At 39.9% G+C, this 18,184-nt stretch overlaps 1 long non-coding RNA gene across 6 annotated transcripts in view; it reads right to left on the bottom strand.

The window, feature by feature from the left end:
- The window catches only part of LOC137448933 (uncharacterized), a 160,862-nt gene that overhangs the window by 45,689 nt on the left and 96,989 nt on the right, over positions 1-18,184 (bottom strand). For all 6 annotated transcript variants that reach the window (XR_010989263.1, XR_010989258.1, XR_010989260.1 and 3 more), the window contains 2 exons: positions 18,048-18,152; positions 588-654 (listed from right to left, as the gene is read on the bottom strand). This is a non-coding gene — a long non-coding RNA (uncharacterized lncRNA). The remainder of the gene's footprint in view (positions 1-587; positions 655-18,047; positions 18,153-18,184) is intronic.

The raw sequence follows: 18,184 nt of genomic DNA, 5'->3' as shown, positions 1-18,184 counted from the left end.
CCTTTTGTTTATCCAATGAATTTTTAGGAAGATGAACTGAATAATAAATCAGAAAGCAATAATGCTGCCGGAGAGGAGGGAAGTTGTTTCAGGTTGAGTGAAATTTTCACTCTTTTGGAAGGTTCTTTAAGTTGCTAAACTTCAGATTCGTAATGGAACTTCAGAAAAAATGTCCCTTTCGTTGCTGTGTCTCTGTGTCCCAGGTCCTGGCTGGCACCCAAACCATAGGTGTGCCTCTGCTGAGCTCAAAACACAGTACACAGGTCACCTTGAGGTGCACACTGAATTTAATTGCAGCTATACCTAGGGACACAAACCCTGTGGTAATTACTGGTTCAAACCCCATTACACTTATGGATCAAGCTTGCAGTATGATCCTGTGAAATGACACAAGATCTGTTTCAGCAGAAACTGGGAAGCAATGGGTTTTACCCATTTTTCTCCTGTTAACATTAAACTGTTGACATGGTGCTAAATTCGGTGCGCTGAAGGTGTTTCCATGTGTCACTTCTAATAGGATACAGGTGTCAGACAATTGGAGATTATTTCAAACCTAATTTTCTTAGAGCGCAGATACAAACACTTACACCAGAAGCAGATGTTGGGCCTTTCTCACCCCTCCAAAATGTGGTTTGGCATCCATCCAGACTGAGTCTATGGGGGGGAAAAGAGAAAATTACATTTAATTTTAGCTTGCTTGGTTTCCTCCTTTCAAAATCTACATGGATGTGTCAAAAAACCCCCAAACCCTAACAAACCAAAACCCATCCCTTTTCCCTCTGCTTACACAGGGACTGAGTATCTTGTTGCAACCAGACTGATTACAGGCAGGCTGGGACATGAATGCTTTTCCCTCTCCACACTATTACTGTGTGGCCCAAAATGCTAATTTTCCTTTATGCCCTCTTACCCATGTCTCTGTCAGTGACTTCCCCAGTGCATTGTCTGGAAGTAACAGCCGTGAGACAGGTGGCAAAGACTACGCCTAAAACCCCTAGTTCAGGAGACCTGGGAGTGATCACTGGGACCTGAGAAAAGCCCTGGGAGCATCTCCTTCCCTCTGCCTTCAAGCTGCTGTGATTTCCCCCTTGCTTTTATTTTTGAAGCAATGGTCCTTTTCCACCTTAAGCTGTTTGTACAGATCTTCATATGACTGGAAGTAAAACCTCAGCTAGATGGCATGGATACAAAAAGTAGATTACTTGGTGGCACTGAACTCTGTTGAGCATGGTGCATCTTCTCCATCACGAGTAGCTACACCCAGTTTAGTTACCAGGGCCCATGTACGTGACAAGAAAATTGAGTTTATAATCCTGGTACTGCAGCTTTGCAGAAAAGATAACCCTATTCTGAGATTCACTGTGCAGATTTTGGTTTCTGCTGCTCAAGTTAATTTTTCTTCACCTGCATCTTATGACTATAAACCTGACTTGTGCTACAACTGTACTAAAAAAGTCAAATTACCATGAAATGCTACAGTTGAACAGTTTTAGTCTGAGTAAGAACACATGAAAAGAATCCTTAAGGATTTCATAAAATATAATGTAGAGATGGTTGCCAATTTTTTTTAATTAGTATTTGTTGGTGACAAAAAATACTACTGAATAGTTGCCTTCATAATTGAACAACACATCCTTGTAAGTGTTAAGGGCCACAAATGCATACTGGGAAGTGAAAGCAGCACATTTGTATCATCCAGCCCTACATGCTGGAGGAAGAACAGTATGGAGTCCTCCAAACGGTGAGGGCTCCACAAGCTGGTTAAATACACAAGGGAAAGTAGGCAGGTGGAGGACAGGAGGTATTAATGCCACTGTTAGTCTGCACTGTGTCAGGACAAATTGCCCAGGGAAGGTTCGCTAGCCAGCTCCCTGCCGAGGCCACCAGTGGAGGTAGGTGAATGCAATCAGTAGGAAGCAGCAAGTGCTGGCTTGCAAATCAAAGGCTGAACTGCGGAAATGCCACTCTGCTTAACTGGACTGCCAGGAACTTATCTAGAGGCATTTGAAGACCAACCTGGTAACAGGAAATTAATCAAAAGCATTTTTGAGCAGATCCTCAGATGATGAGTGCTGCTGTCGCTATTTATACCACTGAACTACACCAATTTGCCCCTGTTAAGGGTCTGCTCAGATGTCAGGTATTAGCCACTGCCAGAACAAGTGACCTTTCTGCACGCTACATTAAGAAGAGAACAAAAAGATGGAAATTCACATTTTCCAAGCATGGGCCAAATGAACCTCTGTGCTCTTGTTAAACCAGCTGTGCTGAAGAGCAGTGATTATAATGAGCCTTTTTTTTTTTAGCCTGCACCTGTCTCTCCTTCCGCAGCTGAGGACACATTGGAATCGCCTTCCCTATAGACCTGATCCTGTAAAAGCTTCAGGTGGAAATTAAATTCATCATCTCCAGCTATTTTTACTAAACCACTTGAGAGGAAAAACACCTGAAGGCCAGCAGTTACTGGAACATGCAGTAGCTAGTCACTCACAGAGAAGAAAGCTCCCCCACTTCTCCATCCAGATTTGGTTTTATTTTTTGGTTTTATTTTTAGTTTCTTACAGGCATCAAGGTCTTGCACAAGGATAGAGGATCAGCTTGAAGCAGCCTTGTGTGGCTGTTTGCTGCAGCCAGTCTCCCGAGAAGGTGATGGCTTCACTCCCACCTAGGTTGAAGAAAATTTCCCTCTCACTTGAGGCACAGCCACAGGGCTCAAGGCAGGAACTCCAGTGACTCCTTTCATCATGAAATACACAGGAAAAAGTGTGCCGGACTACTGCAAAGCACATGTAAGTGTGAGGTTTTTATTTATTTTCCTGAAGAATTTAAGATTTTCCTAGACCAAAACTGGGCTCAGTGTTGTCCCTGGAGAAAGCAGATTGTGGAACTGCAGTTTTTCCTTCCAAAGTATCCCTTTGTTGTAAAAAATATTTCAAATCCAGAGTGCCATGAGGTATTCCATTCATCCATTATACGTAACCGAACAGTGGCATTTCCAGATTGTGGGGGTTATTTAAACTCTCTCCCCTGTTTCATGGCAATTACATTTTCATACTTGATTATTTTGCTCAGATAATTCTTGCACCCTGATCTCATCCACCTTTGGAGATGAAGTTTCTCCATATTCCCTCAGCTGCTATGAAAACGCATAGGGGCCAGCAGTTTGATTTCTGGCACACCAAAACTAATGGCTTCAAACTCGACGTTATTCTTTTGGTTTTTTTAAAGTCCAAAATGATTGGATTCTTCTGCCTTTAAAGTCTGGTGTCTGGGAGCCCATATAAACAAATCATTGTTTTCACAGTAAGTCAGACATTCTATGATCAATATTGCTGGGGAAGAATAAATCAAAGTAGAACTTCAGCTGCTTTGTGACAAATTGCTGTATATCAGAGACTGTTAGGGGTCAGATCATCAAGTCCAACTCCCCTGCCAGAGCAGGATTACCTATAGTAGGTCACACAGGAATGCATCCGGGCAGGTTTTGAATGTTTCTAGTGAAGGAGACTCCACAACCTCTCTGGGCAGTCTGTCCCAGGGCTCTGTCACCCTCACAGTGAAAAAGTTTTTCCTTAAGTTCAGGTGGAACCTCCTCTGCTCCAGCACCTTGTTCTATCATTGGACATCACTGAGCATAGCCTCACTCTGTCCTCCCAACATTCACCCTTCACATCTTTATAAAAGTCAATGAGGTCACCCCTCAATCTCCTCTTCTCCAGGTGAAAGGGACCCAGCTTTCCTCACATGGCAGATGATCCACTCCTTCTTGAATTGAGGGGCTGAGGCAAGACAGCGTGATGCTTTCTGGAAATTACTAGCCAAACCCATGTGTGGCACTAAAACACAGCAAACCAAGGTAAGAGTTGTAAATTACTATCAAACAAAACACTGCTTCGCATTGACCCAAAATGTCACACTAGGTTTTATCACCTGGCAATTAGCCCTGAGGTTCTAAAAAGATTAATTTTGCAGGGGAGTTGTAGCTATTTCTGTTGTATCCTACTCTTGTCATTGTCTACTTGAAATACGGATAAAATCACATTTTTCAGGAAACATATTTAATGGAAACAATCTCCCCCAAAATAGCTTGCCACAAAATAAAAATTAAGCTAAACAAAACAAAAAACAAAAGCACACAAAAAGAACCCCAAACAAACAAAAATAATCTGCAAACCTGTCCTAAAAATTCTAAAAGGTAAGTTGTTTCTTTAAGAAATGACAGATTTAAGGAGCATTTTTTATTTCCCCAGAATACTTATTAATATCTTTGTCTTTTATAAAACATTCATTCCAAGTTATTTAAATTTCAAGGTGGTGCTGGAACTTTGTGTAGTTTGATTCTCCATCCTCTGGGGTTTGAGCAGAGTGACATCTACAAGTGCAGCCCTGCAGGATTATGATTGTATGATAGAAAATGACTACTTTTGGCAAACTAATTAGGCAGTGAAGAGAGTCCATAAAAACTAGGGATACGAACCAGAAAATGTTACTCATTCATTTTGTTTATGGTTATTTAATTTTAATTATAATACTTTAAAGCTATTTAGATCTACAACTCTGTCATATGTAAGTTAATGTAGCATGTTTTGCAGAAATAATCAAGGCCTGGTAATAGAGATTACTACAGAGCCTTCAATTAAATCTTTGATGAGAATTTCAAGGTGATTTTAACGTGTGCACACAGCTTATAAAAATTGCTTTACAAAAGCTCTGCTTCTGTCATCATGACTTGACAAATGTTTCTCTGGCATTGTTCAAGTTGAATTTTCATTCAAATTCAAAATGGAAGTGTAATTGAGTAATTGCTTTGCAAATAAATATTCTCTGTAGGTAGGAAACCCAATTAATTTTCACACCTGTTTTCCTGCATATGTGATAATAAGGAATGTTTTTCCAGGGACCGTAAAGGCCTTTAATACTGTTAATGCTGTTGTGCCTTGCAGAACAGGGTGTAGGTGATTTTTCACACGTCTCAGATGTTTTCTTCTCTGAAGAGCTAATTTGGGGTCTGATCTTACAGCTGTAAATCCAACACCATCATGCAGGTTAAAGCCTAGTTCACCCTGCCACTGACCACAGAATGTCACTGCTGTATGTGAACAACTTGGGGAAGGATCTCCTGGAGGACAGCTGTTTGCTGGTTTTTGTTCTGTAGGGACCAGCATGCACCACTTACCGATTACTCTCATTGTGGGTTCTGTTCACATCCATGCCTTCTCAAACAGCGCTCAGGAAGCTGCACCCAGGCAGGGGTCTGTCAATAACAATGCCATCTTACTTATGTCAGCAAGCCCCCTGGCCCACCTGCACCTCTGACAGCAGAAAAAATGGGATGGAAGGGTGTTTCTTCCTGGAATAATTTCCTTGTAATTGAATTACGTGTTTGAGACAGCCTTTCACTGGCTCTTGTTACAATGTAGGAGCTTGCAGGTTTCCAGTGATAAGCGAGCTGGCTCTCATGGCTTTAAGAGTCTAGTCTCTAAAATATGTTACAGCTTGAGTCATTGTTTAACAATCCCAGTCTCTTACAGCTGTGAAACACTCCCATCATCAAGTAGGTCTCTGGGACTCCCTCAGGAATGACAGGCTCTAGATATCCAGCTGCTAGGAACAAAAATAAATCTCTTTGAAGACTTATTTGCCATCACATTGTGCGAGGACTTAGAAAGGCTGAAATGTTTTAATCATTAATCTCCATTCATCAAATCCTGTCATTCTTAACAGAACTCCAAAACAGTTTCAGCTGTGAGTTGCATGTCGATGACACCAAACTCTTATATAGAGAGCGGGTTTGTGGTTTAGATATGCCACACACAAGCCATGCCTGTTGCAAATGAAATGATTCCTGCCCATGCACAGACACTAGAGAGCATCCCATAACTCATTATTAGTTATGCTCCTAGCTGTCATGGAGGGACAACAGCAGAACTTCAATAGCTGTGGATCACAAACCTCTCAATCAGTATTATAACCTATTTGGTTAATTGTCAAGCAGCTTGTGATACTGACCCAGCATTTGTTAACATTGCTTTGGTGTAATGCTAGCGGCAGTGATCACCTCATGGAAATATTCCATGCAGAATCTTGGTTAGAAAAATATCTTAATATCTGATCAATAACTCAACAGAATCTGTAGGGGTTTATGTCATTGGGGTGTGAAGAGAGCAATTTTTCTTCTCTCTTCTCCAAGATTTTCTAAAGATTCTTTATTATATCATGGCTCTTGCATGAACATCCTAGTAATTCTCTGCTCTTCTAAGAGACAAACTCCTCCAGACTTCAGGAAGACTTTGCATCAGTACTTCTTACTCCCTTCTGTCAGAAGGACAGAAAGCTCCAAAAAGCTCTGCAATCATTTAGGGAGAATAACCTTACCCTGCTTCAGAGACAAGACAGCTCTTGGGTGTGTAGAGGTTAGATTGTCTTTCCAAATCGATACAGCATGGAAATGAGGAATACAAAGTCCTAGCTCAGGGGTTATTTTCACAGGGGCTTTTATTTTCTTTTGAAGAACAAGCCAAAGCCCATTGCAGGCTCCTGTGGAAATGTTCACATTAACATCAGTGTTTAATTTTTCTGGGGTTTGGATCTATTTGAAGAAGGCAGAGAATAATGTCAAAATTGCTATAAACTGTTAAAAATATTTCAACCTGCTCTTGAATTTATTTTATTAAGCTGTGTGGTTTTGACTATGGTTTTATTTGCAGCGAGTAGGGATGAGAGTCCAGGCAGTGCTTCTGCAGAGCCAGGAGGACGCTCCTGCTGACCTCGACATCTTTCTTAGTGCAATTTTCCACCAAGTTCTCTGTAGTTTCCCTTCTAGAGAAGATTTTTCCTGTATCCTGGTTTCCAAGAGCTTTCTGTCTGATTTATTTTCTATTTTCAGTGTTCAATGAAGCAGAAAAACAATGTTAGTCTTTGGTAGCTGGGGAAAATAACAAAGTTCATGAAGGTAGTCTCCAGATGATCTGGCCTCCGCCAAAGCAATCACACGGTTCTGTGTTTTCCCAAAGAGGGAGCAACCCCATAGCAGCAGCAGGGCTGGCAAGTGCAGGTAAACTTCCTTCACTGAATGTCCTAAGAAATCACCAGCACAAACATGTTCCAGCTTTGGCAGTGCTCAAGTCGTGGCTATTACTGCTCCAGGGAGGAAATAATTAAAACCATTTCTTGACTCTGACAGTTTGATACTGGTGGTTTTCAATAGCAAATTACCAACATCTGTAGAGCAAAATTCAGCTACTACAGCAATTATTCAGCAGGGCTAACCACAGAGGTGCTAGGACTTTTTCATTTTGTAAATGTCCCCTAGTTAGATGTGACCTACAGTTGAGACCTTAAATACATATGATGGCCATCTAGGTCTCTTGTGTTAGAAATTAAATGAAACCGTATGGAAAGTTTAATATTCTGTGGAAAAACCCAGTGGCAAATGCATCAAAGACAGAAAATGAAAAACTGGAAAGACATCTGAATGGGTTTCTTAATTACATAACAATTTCAAGTTTCTTGAGCAATTCAGAGGTGAAATTTATACAGTTCATTCGTGTCCACAGAAATGATGGCTTTTCATTCCCACATACTGCTGTAACTGCTTTGCATAGTAAGCAAAGGGAGTGTTCAAGCTGAAAACTCGCATCTAGGGCTCATAACAAGCAACACATCACTGCAGGATTTTGTTGCTGGTGAAATAATAGGGTTGCAAAATGTTGAAATAAGATGTGTATATGTCTAACTCAAATACTTCTTTTTAAATACTAGCTGGAAAGGCAAATACAAATCTGAGCAGAAATGACAGACTGTGATGTGAAATATATTTCTGTGAGAATTGGTTTGGGGTTGATAATAAAAATACTGCCTTATTTCACTGCTTGCATTGTAACTGTCTATCGGGGTTTATATTACAATCCACTTTGGTCAAGGATTTACTGATACATAAAACTTCAGTTTAGTCAATTAATTGGCACTCTGTCTTCAGCTCTGTTTCACTGTTACAGTTAAGCTTTAGAACCTGATCAATGCATAGTACAGTTGCTGTAAAATTACATGGTCATTTAAAATTAGAGCTTCAAACTTCAGAAATCTTTTGAGTGACCTGGTGGGGCACAGAAGTAGCTTGTACACCCACCATTGAATAGCTGAGAGGCTTTAAAATCTGCTTGGAATTTCTGGTTGCTTTGGCTGAGGACAGACACAGGAGAGAATCTGCTGATTTCTAAGATAACAAAGTAATTAACTCCTCATTGGCAAATACTTGATTCACGATAGTGCAAAGGCAGAAGTATCATCCATTGCTAAATGACCAGTTTGGCTGTTCAGAATTGCTCTGCATGGCCAATAAACCCATCTCCACTTTTTAGTCATGTTGTTCTTTTTTGTTCCTGGTGAAGGCATTTAGTTCCACAACACATCATGTTGTAGCTATTTACATCTCCATTTGAGGAAATCCATCAGGCTCATTTGAAGTGTATTTCTTTTCCCAGGAATCTCCATAATCCACTCCTTATTTTTACCTACTACTTGATGATTAGGGACCAGTCATTTATTTTATCAGGTTGCTTTCAGCAACAAGTTGTAGCATATCTGACAGCCTTGTGTATTGTGCGTGTTTGTTTGACCGGAGCTGAGTGCAGGTTTGCAGAGCAGAGAGTCCAACCCGCTGTGTCACTAACGAAACACTGGGGCATTGCACCTCCATATATTGGTTTCCCAATGGCCAATAGGGGAAAAGTAAGGGAAATCTCACAGAATGAATGCCATAAGGAATTGTTTCTTATCTGTTCATATTTACACAAAACCAAATACAGATAATTATGCCTTTAAAAGTTCAAGCCTTTGAATAGAGGTTTGTGCTTAGCAGGCAAAAGTCAAGAAGTCAGTTGCAACAGAATTAGGTTTGTTTTTTATCGTTAACTTGCAATATCCTGAATCTCTGCTAGCTAGTGCAAACTGGTGAGCAAGCAGATGAGATATCAGAGGACAGAGTATCTCTCTCTAAAGGGAAAGTCTTGGACATCATTAAGGTAATGGCAAAATGTAGTATAGAAACGTGATTTGGGCATTGAATTGGGCTTAGATATACAACATTTCTCCAAAAGAAAAAACCTTGGAAGATTTTTTTGTGTGTGTCTGATGCTAGAAGAAACCAAACTTTTTCATCTCCTCATTATACTAATTTTTGTTTTCTGGATGTTATGAGTAAAGGCAGGCAGCTCCACAGTTTCTGAAGATATTTTTTCTGATAATCTTTTAATTGAAGTAGTGATCTTAGATGGGATCACTCACTCCATGCTGGTGCTTTACCTTTGCTCACGTGCATTAATTTCTAAAGACTGGCAGGGATCAGCTCCCCTCTGTATTCACAAGATTGAATTCTTTTTAATGTTTCAGATCTTAGAAGCTACAGAACTTGCTGCTTAAAGTATTTCATCTTGGTCTTTTGTCAGGAGTCTGAAAAATTATGCTTTGTTTCGTGAGTCACCTGTAAGGGACATTAAGTTCTCCCAACAACCATGCATTTGTTGTAAAAGAAAGTTCTTGAGAATGAAGAAGTATTTTACTGAATGCAGAGAGCATTCTTCTGATAGGTCTTCAAATCGCTTGCTTACTCTTACCCTTCACTCATTTTCTTCTTCATATTTATGGCAGCAGTGTTCTGATTCTTTGAGGGACAGTGTCTATCACTTTACATATCAGGAAAGATCATGGGACAGTTTGGCTTATGAAAAAGTTCTCCATGCCCTTGATGTGGAGCTGCATCATGGTACTTCTATAGTGTCAGTGTTGATTTGTCAAAGGCTTCCATTTCCTTTCTCAAAATCTGCACCAGGGCACATCCAGTCTGTTCTCCCCCAACTGTAGAACAAACACCGGGGAGGAAGCAGCCCTCTCCTGTCCCTTTCTAGTCCTGGCCACGGTTAATGGACCATGCCATGAATTCTTTTTCTGGGATCGCTTTAGTGACTCAGACAATAAAAATGTTATATTTGTATATGAAGATAGAGGAAGAACAATTGTGACACAAACCACGAACCAAGATGAGCGTGCGATACTGTCTGCCACTCAGAATTGGTGCTGGAGCAGTGCATATCCATGTTCTTGCAAACATTTGCATGGAGCTTTACCTGGACAGAAGTTCCCAGACTTCTGTGTGGGTGAAAACATTGCTGCCTTGTGATCTAACATTAACAGAGACAACACTAACAGATTTCAGTATTTACTGGGATCTTTTGCTGCCCTATTAAAAAAGAAAATTATATAAAGTAGTATTTCTCTCTACTGCCATCTAGTGAAGTCATGGCACTGTGTGAAGGCTCTGAAACTTCCAACTGAGCATTCTAACAGTAGCACGCAGAATTTTGAGCAGAAAATAGAGTTCAAATGCAGAACGGATAAGAGCAAATAGTACAAAATAAATTCAGTATAATACATTCAGTCAGAACTCTAGTAACAGGTATGATGATAGATACTCAGCAGCCTTTACACACATTACTGGAAGAGCAGAAGTGATGGAACACCTAACCACAAAACTTTACATAAAGCAAGGACTAAATTTCTGCAGGCTGGTTTAAATTCAGGCTTTGTCTGAAGAAAGTGCACAAACTTCCTAGGGATGAGGGCTCTGATGGTTTTACTGCTTCCACTGCCAGGGCAAGCACCAAACTAGGTTACGCTGTGAGCGCATTATGCTTCTCCATTTCTGTTCAGCTCAATGAGATTGATTTAATTTAAAGATCCTTGACTATTTTTGTAACACAAGTAGGTCAACTCATCTTTATGTGATAGTGGAAACAGCTAAAATAGGACGTATAGCTCTGAGTTTATTAGTCCTCTTCATGTATCGTTTAGTGAGCAAAATCTCTCTCTTGTGAAAGTCTTAAAATCAGAAGCTGTTCCAAGCACAAGAGACTAAAACGAAGTTGAAAAAGGACATTAACATGATTTAGAAGAAGGAAAAATCAAGGCAAGTGCAAACCACATCCCTTTGGTAGCTGAGATCTGTGTTTCCATTGCTGTAGCTGAGCAGTATCTCTGCACTCAGATTCATTTACCAGCTTCCCATTTCACTTTCACAGGCACAGTGGAAAAACACTAATTCATACAAGGTTAGTCTGTGTAGCTTTAGTAGCACCATGGTGGTTTATCTGTTTTCCAGTTTTGTTCTAACAAATTTACTTTCCACAAAATCTACCAGGCAACAGGAGGGGTTGGACTAGATGACCTTTAAAGGTCCCTTCCAACCCATTCAGTGATTTACTGGCAAACTTTTGTGTGTATCCTTCAGCCCTAATTGATTAAATATTATCTTAAAATAGAAATGAAAGAAGAGTTTGTATTTTAACTTGGAGTTAACTGCTGTAGTTTATGCTTCCCAGCAGGAAGTATATGTGTACAGACTTGCTGTATTTTCTAAAGCTGTGGAAAGGACATGAAGCAAAGTGGTCGTCTGGCAAGTAAAAGACAAGTGCAGGGTGGAATAAATTTCTGGTTATTATTTATTTTGGAGGAAACTTGTCTTAAAGTCTTCATTGAATCAAGTCATAAAGTGTAAATTATAGAACAAAATTTGTTAACTTTGCTAAAATGTTTGGGACAAATTCAGGAGACTGAAAAATCTGATGCTTGTAGTTCTGAATGAGCTTGTTATAGTCAGTAGTTAGAGCCATATTTAAAGAAAAATCCTTTATTTTGCTGGAGAAAGGCTAAATAGGATTGAGTTGTAGCCACTACCCTCCTGAGCCAAACTAAGTGACTGAGGAGTTGTTTTACCTGTCTCTTGAGACAATAAATAACTGTCTTCTAAATAGCCTTAAATCATACAGTGTGCCAAGATATATTTATATTTACAGTGTGCCAGGGTAGCCAGACAGTGACCATGTTGCTAATTATAAGCAAGCAGTTTGGTTCATTTGCTGAACAACATTAAATGCAATTTAGCTGGAATTAAATCTTCTTTGTTCAAGGAGTTCCCTTCCTGAGCTTGAAGCCATGACATTTGAACACTTGATTGCATATTGCTTACACTTAATTTTTATAGGAAAAATACAGTTCTGAGTAGAAAACTTCAGCCAATGCATTAGCTTTGTTTACATTTTCATTCAAAAGAGTGGCAAGTGTGAGTGGCATATAGAGAACCCACAGTGTGGTTCCTCAGTTGCCTTTTTAGCAATAAGCAACTGAGAAAGAACACTGTGTACTTACAGATATCAAGCACATCAGGAAGAAGAACGAAATGGAATTATGTGGTATGGGATGGTCACATTGTCTTCTCATCCAGAATCTTAATTGCTTGGTTTGAAGTTGCCAAGTAAGGTTTTAACATTAAGTAGTTCTCTCATATTCCTTCCATGACTGTTTATCTTAGACCTCATGTACTGCAAGCTCTTCTTTATTTCCCCCAAACCCATCAGAGCTTGCGGACACTCTCACAGCTGATAAAGCAATATAAATTGAAGGAATCCTAAACCCACCAAGTGTGAATACTTAGGAAGAGGGTAAGTATATACAGACAAATACAGGATATTTTCTCTGAATTCTTTCCTGGCATCTGCTGCTACATGGCTTAGGATCTTCCTAAGCAGAATTGGTGCAGACTTGGTGTGACTCTTTATGAATCTTTCTTTGATGAGTTTTCTCACTGCTTCTCTGTATCCAAGAAACTTTAGTCATTCTGGTCCTGACTTTGCAACAACCTCTGTACACATTATTTCAGTGGGCTGCAATCCAGGGCAATTTTGGGGGTGCTGACCCTACTGACTGACTCTTCTCAGACAGGGCTCCATGCCTGTTTTCACAAGCAGAGATTGTACCGGGTGTAGGGGCTGCCAGGGAGCCTGGTTCTTCTGAAGGAATGGCATAAAAATCAAGGCTCCTGAGAAACTTAGTTGCAGTCTGCTTGTCTGACACTCTTCTTGGTGGACTTAAATGTGATGTCATAAAATTCCTTCATAATAGTAGAGAAAAGTAAAAGTCTTCAGCAATACATTATTGTGCAAATGCATTTACACTATGTATTTTCTTTCCATTTGCTGTAAGAGTAAGATGATGAAGTAAAACACTTTGAAAAAACACCAAATGTATTTTTTCCAGGATGAAGGCACAGAGATATTGCTAATAAGGGCAGCTTCCTTTGATCTCAGGCCTCATGCTGCATAAACTTTATGGACCCATCATTAGTTCTTGTCATCTCTTAGGGTCTTTTGGCTTGGGGCCAAACAATTGATATAGTAGAGAGCTTCCAGCTAAAATAACAGCCTCTGCATCTTTATCTTCCCATCCATCAGATTGTTGGTGGAAGATAGGACTAATTTGTCACTCTGGCCACTTGGAAATGTTTGATAAATGGCTTAATTAGGACCTTTTTCTCTCTCTCCTTTTTTTTTCTTTTTTAAGAAATAATTTCTTGAGAACTAGAGGTTGGGAAAACAATGGCTGTGGACTTAGAAACGGGAAATGTTTTTTCTTCAGTAAACCATTATACAGACATTGGATGAAGTGAAAAGGTAACAGTTGTTTGGAAGGATTTTCAAGAGAGAAAAGCCCAAACCACACTAACATACAAGTGTTGTGTGAGCTGTGCAGTTATCCAGTCTGTGGGCAGGCTGGATCTCTGCAAAGTGCCACTTCAAATACCCCTCAGACTAGAGTGCACTTAAGCTGTTCTGTTTAGACCCCTAAACAGATAACGATGCAACATTTCACCTAAAAGACCTTCTATATATGTAATTATCTCTATATAATGCTTTTTAAATCTGCCAGTGTGTCATGTGCACCGAGAGGAACTATGCTTTTTCAGGAGGCTTCTGAGGTTAGTGCATGCACCAGTCAAAGCCAGGGCTTTGCTTCAAATCTCATCCTTCAGTTTTGGGACAAAGTGGGGCTGGTCCACGGTCATATGCAATTCTTGTCTTGATGGATCAAGGAGATCACAGTTTTCTAGTGTTTCTGCTCAGAACATGCTAAAGGTAAAAGGATATTTGCATTTTCTCCTTTTTGTGAGGTCATTAATGGCTTAGGATTTTGATGCTTTTCAAACTTCCAGCCAGAAAAAAGGGAGAAAAGCTGAGTGAAGTTCTTCTGTCAACTGTTACTGGACAATTATGCCCCCACTTTGCGTGCATAATCATGACATGTATGGACATGTATTTGCATATGTGGATGCATCTGTGACAGCTGGTGAATCTTAGCAAGTTAGACATGAGTGGGCTTTGTGTTTCTAGTCAGCTTTTACTTTTTTCCATTTGGGTCACTGAGGAAATAGATTTCCCTTTTCTCTGCTCTGACATGAATTAACAAGGCAACAGAGAAACTGCATCCTCCTCCTTCTGATAAATTGTCCAGAAATTTGATGTAGTTCACAAGTAATTTTAAAACTGTTTAACCTCTAGGCAGAAACTTATTTTAGTAGGAAAAGATAAATATGTTTCAATTAAAAAGATTTAGAATCCCTTTCTCTGTAGTACACTAATCTGAAATGACACTGAGGAGTAGTAGGTCTGGTATTAGTGCTTCCCCAAGGAAATGGCTTATCTTTTGGACTAAATTAACTGTGTCTTTCTCACACATCCTAAAGCTGTCAGTTTGGGCATTCTGTGTAAGGAAACATCTTCTGATTTAAAGTTTCTGAGAAGAAAGGCAAAACAAATGTGTTTAAACAATAATGACCTCTTACACCCCAGTCTCCACAACTCTCTCTGAAGTGGATAGCCATTAACATTAGATCATTAACACTCCTGGAAAGGTCACAGGCACAGGTTGTGGGAGTAGCCTCTGTGTGGGTCAAATTCTGGAGGCATTACATATGTAAAGGTACAGCAGCAAAAGGCAGGATAAAGTGCTGGTGAATTGTGATAACACAGGGGCTATAAAGAGAGCTTTGCTGGCCAGCCTCCAGGCAACCAGTATAGCTACAAACAGTGGATTACTTACCTCTTCTGACTCCCTGGTGGCCCCTCTGAGACCAACTAATTGCGATGCAAATGCTACATTGGAAGCATTCTCCATCTCTGCAGATCAAGGTCACCAAAATGGGACCTTGGTGACCTACTGCCAACAAGCACTTGAATGCTCCTGACATGGCTTGCAAGGGAGGACAGTGCAGCTCCACTGCACATTGCCATTCCAAGAGCAAGCACCATCCTGCCTTGCAGGCCATGCCAGGAGCATGACTTGTTGAAATGTGGGTGCAGACACCTTGCAACCAGTTGACATGGAGTTTGGTACCTTCCCTGCACCAGTTTCCAATCTATGAGATGTGTAGTAAGTCATCAGAAGCCTTCCCTGGGCTACTCTTGCTTGCTTTTCATTTCTGCATTCACCTGGGACTGTGGCAGGAGGACCACACTGACTTCTAGCCCAGCTGATGTTGTTTGCAGACCCAGTTTTGCAAAAAAGGCCTCATGTAGCATTCATTGTGCATCACCCTGCTGTTGGCATCAGTTGCAAAGTGTCCTGTATTAGTGTTTTGAGCTAAGTGTTGAGGCTTGTCATGCCTGTGGGACATCTTTAATATAATAGGGGAAAATGACAGAAAAAACCCCAGTTGTGAGCATTGATATTCCTGGCTACAGTTTATTTCTGTATGCAATCTTTTTACTATGTTTTGTTAGAAGATGAAGGCATTTTCTACCTCAGGGAGCTATTTGACAGAGCCTGGCTCATACCAACAGTGTAATGGTCATTGCTGGTACAGGTGAAACTATTCATGTGCAACTCTACAGGATCTGGCTCAAAGATGGTGACTGCCCCTTATCAGTAGTGAACTGAGGATAAACTGTTCTTGCAGCTTTGGATCTTCTCTAGGAAATCTGATTTATCTAATTGCTAGAAGTTCACCAAAGTGGCTACACATTGGGACATGAAAAGTGCATTTGCAGAATTAATTTTGCACTGAAGGGAAAGGAAATCAAGCATCTTCTTCTGTACAAAGATATCTCTTAAGACGTGAGTTTAAAAAGTGTATATCAGTCCCTGTGCTGTTGATTTGCTAAAGTAAGTGAATAGATGAAATAGGTTTTACTGTATTTTAGAAACAAGAACTGTCAGAAAGAAAACTCACTAAGTCTAAAGTCATTCTTTTTCAATTTAGAGTCAGTTATGGATGTTAGTATCTAAAATTAATTCAGTATGTTTTGAATGGCTCTGCCACTTCATTTACTTGGAAACCAAAACCATTTGTAACAGAACAGCTCGACTAGTTTTAAGTCAGACCACTGTATGAGAACATGTAAAACTAATAGCACACATAAGGCCATTAAAAAGAAACTCCTGGACTATGCAAATGACAGTGATTTCAGTTTACATGCATTGGAAACTAAACCTAAAACTCTACAGGTACGTGGAAAATAAAAATAATTCTTCACACTTTCACCTTATTATTTGCAGGAAGAAAAAAAAAATCATTCCATTTAGAGGAAACTAAAGACTCAGAGGATGAGATTTCTGCAGATGTTAAGTATTTGGGAGAGCTGGTGGGAGTGGGTTGGAACTAACTGGGAATTTTGCAGCCAAGTCTTTCGTAAATCTAGATGCATTTACAGATAGTAGCCTGTCTCAATTTGTTGTGGTATGGCACAAAAGCAGGCATATTCCATACAAGCAAATTGGTGGTACAGGGTGGAGAGTAGAGCTAATGGAAGGCCTGATCATGAAGTGGACACAAAGACTGGTAGAAAGCTTTAGGCGTTCCCATTAGCGCAGCTTTGCTGTGATTTAGGACCAATAGCTGGAAATAGCATTTAGAGAGGTGAGCTTGGTTTCTTCAAGTTGTCAGGTGTCCTCTTTTTATTTTTTCAGTAGTTTACTACACATAAAATGGGTTCAGGTATTTTTTTCCCAGGTAGATTTACTACCATTTGCAAAATGATTTGCTAGTTTATATGTACAGTCATGTAACTTTAGAAGAACCTGCTGCATGTGAGAAGAACAGCTCATAACCTGTTAAAATTCCTGTACAGAAGTCAGATCTAGCAGCCTGTCCTAAGACATGACATGAAGACATTTATCAATCCTGGGAAATTCCATCTCAACATAAGAAAAAACTTCTTTACTGTGAGGGTGATGGAGCACTGGAACAGGCTGCCCAGGGAGGTTGTGGAGTCTCCTCTAGTGATCTTCTAAACCTACTTGGATGCATTCCTGTGTGACCTGCCCTGCATGGTCCTGCTTCGGACTTGATGATCTCTGGAGATCCCTTTAAACCCCTAAAATTCTGTGATTACTGCACCTTAGAGTAAAGATATAGTGAGCTTTATTCAAACTGAAGTCCCTACTTTTAAGTTCTTCATAAAATACTTGGAAAAGAGACTTTTCAGTAATGGTTTTCAAAATGATGTAATCATTTTTGTCCAGTTGAAACCTTTAAACTGAACATGGGGCAAACATAAGCAAAAGACTAGATTTACTGAAGCATAAAAACTGCACAAGTGGATCCCAGGTGGAGTTCAATCATGAGTAAAGACATCAGGATTTGGTCACAGTGGTGACCTGCAGATTGCTTAGACTGAGTTCACCTCTGCAAAAAGTAGCTGGAATCTATTACAGTAATGACCTGTTCCCAGCAATGAAGAAAATGACCAACCTTCCACTGTCTCATGGAACAGTAACTTCTGAATAGCAGTTTTAGTTACAGGGAATTTGCCAGGTAAATGGGAAGTTTAAGTACACATTGATCATTTGGGTGATAGCTGTTTTCAGGGGGGAGAAAACACAATTAGGAAAGTGCTTTGCTGTCTGTGTAATGGGTTTGGTAGTAACAGATCTTCTAGTTCCTCTGGTCTAGTACACCAACTGAGATCATCTCTACCTGAAGTTTTTAGTCCACTACATGTTAGTATGAATTAATTTAATTACATTTACTATTCCATACAGATTCTAGTTGCTCCTGGACTCGCTAAGAAGGTAAGAGAGAAACCCAGTAATGACTAAATATAAAATCAAGAGAAAGAATATAAAGCAGAGTATGTGTATGAACTCAAAATGCTTTATGCATGTTTGCTTTGATCTTTAAATGTAAACCTAGTGCTTATCACAAGTTAATAATTGCTTACCAGAACCAAATTTGCCTTCCACTGTAGCGTCAAACTGGAGGTAATGATAGCAGCATGAAAAATAGCTTCTAAGTTGTTAATGCTTTGGACTCGTCTTTTCTTTGCCTGTAGAACCAGAAATGAATGTGTTATCCTTT

The sequence above is a fragment of the Melanerpes formicivorus genome, unplaced genomic scaffold (assembly GCF_026170545.1).
Source record: "Melanerpes formicivorus ecotype bairdi unplaced genomic scaffold, bMelFor1.0.p_v2 SCAF_27, whole genome shotgun sequence".
Lineage (NCBI taxonomy): Eukaryota > Metazoa > Chordata > Aves > Piciformes > Picidae > Melanerpes > Melanerpes formicivorus.
Note: the sequence above shows the minus strand (reverse complement) of the source record. Positions and strands in the feature narration are given on the sequence as shown.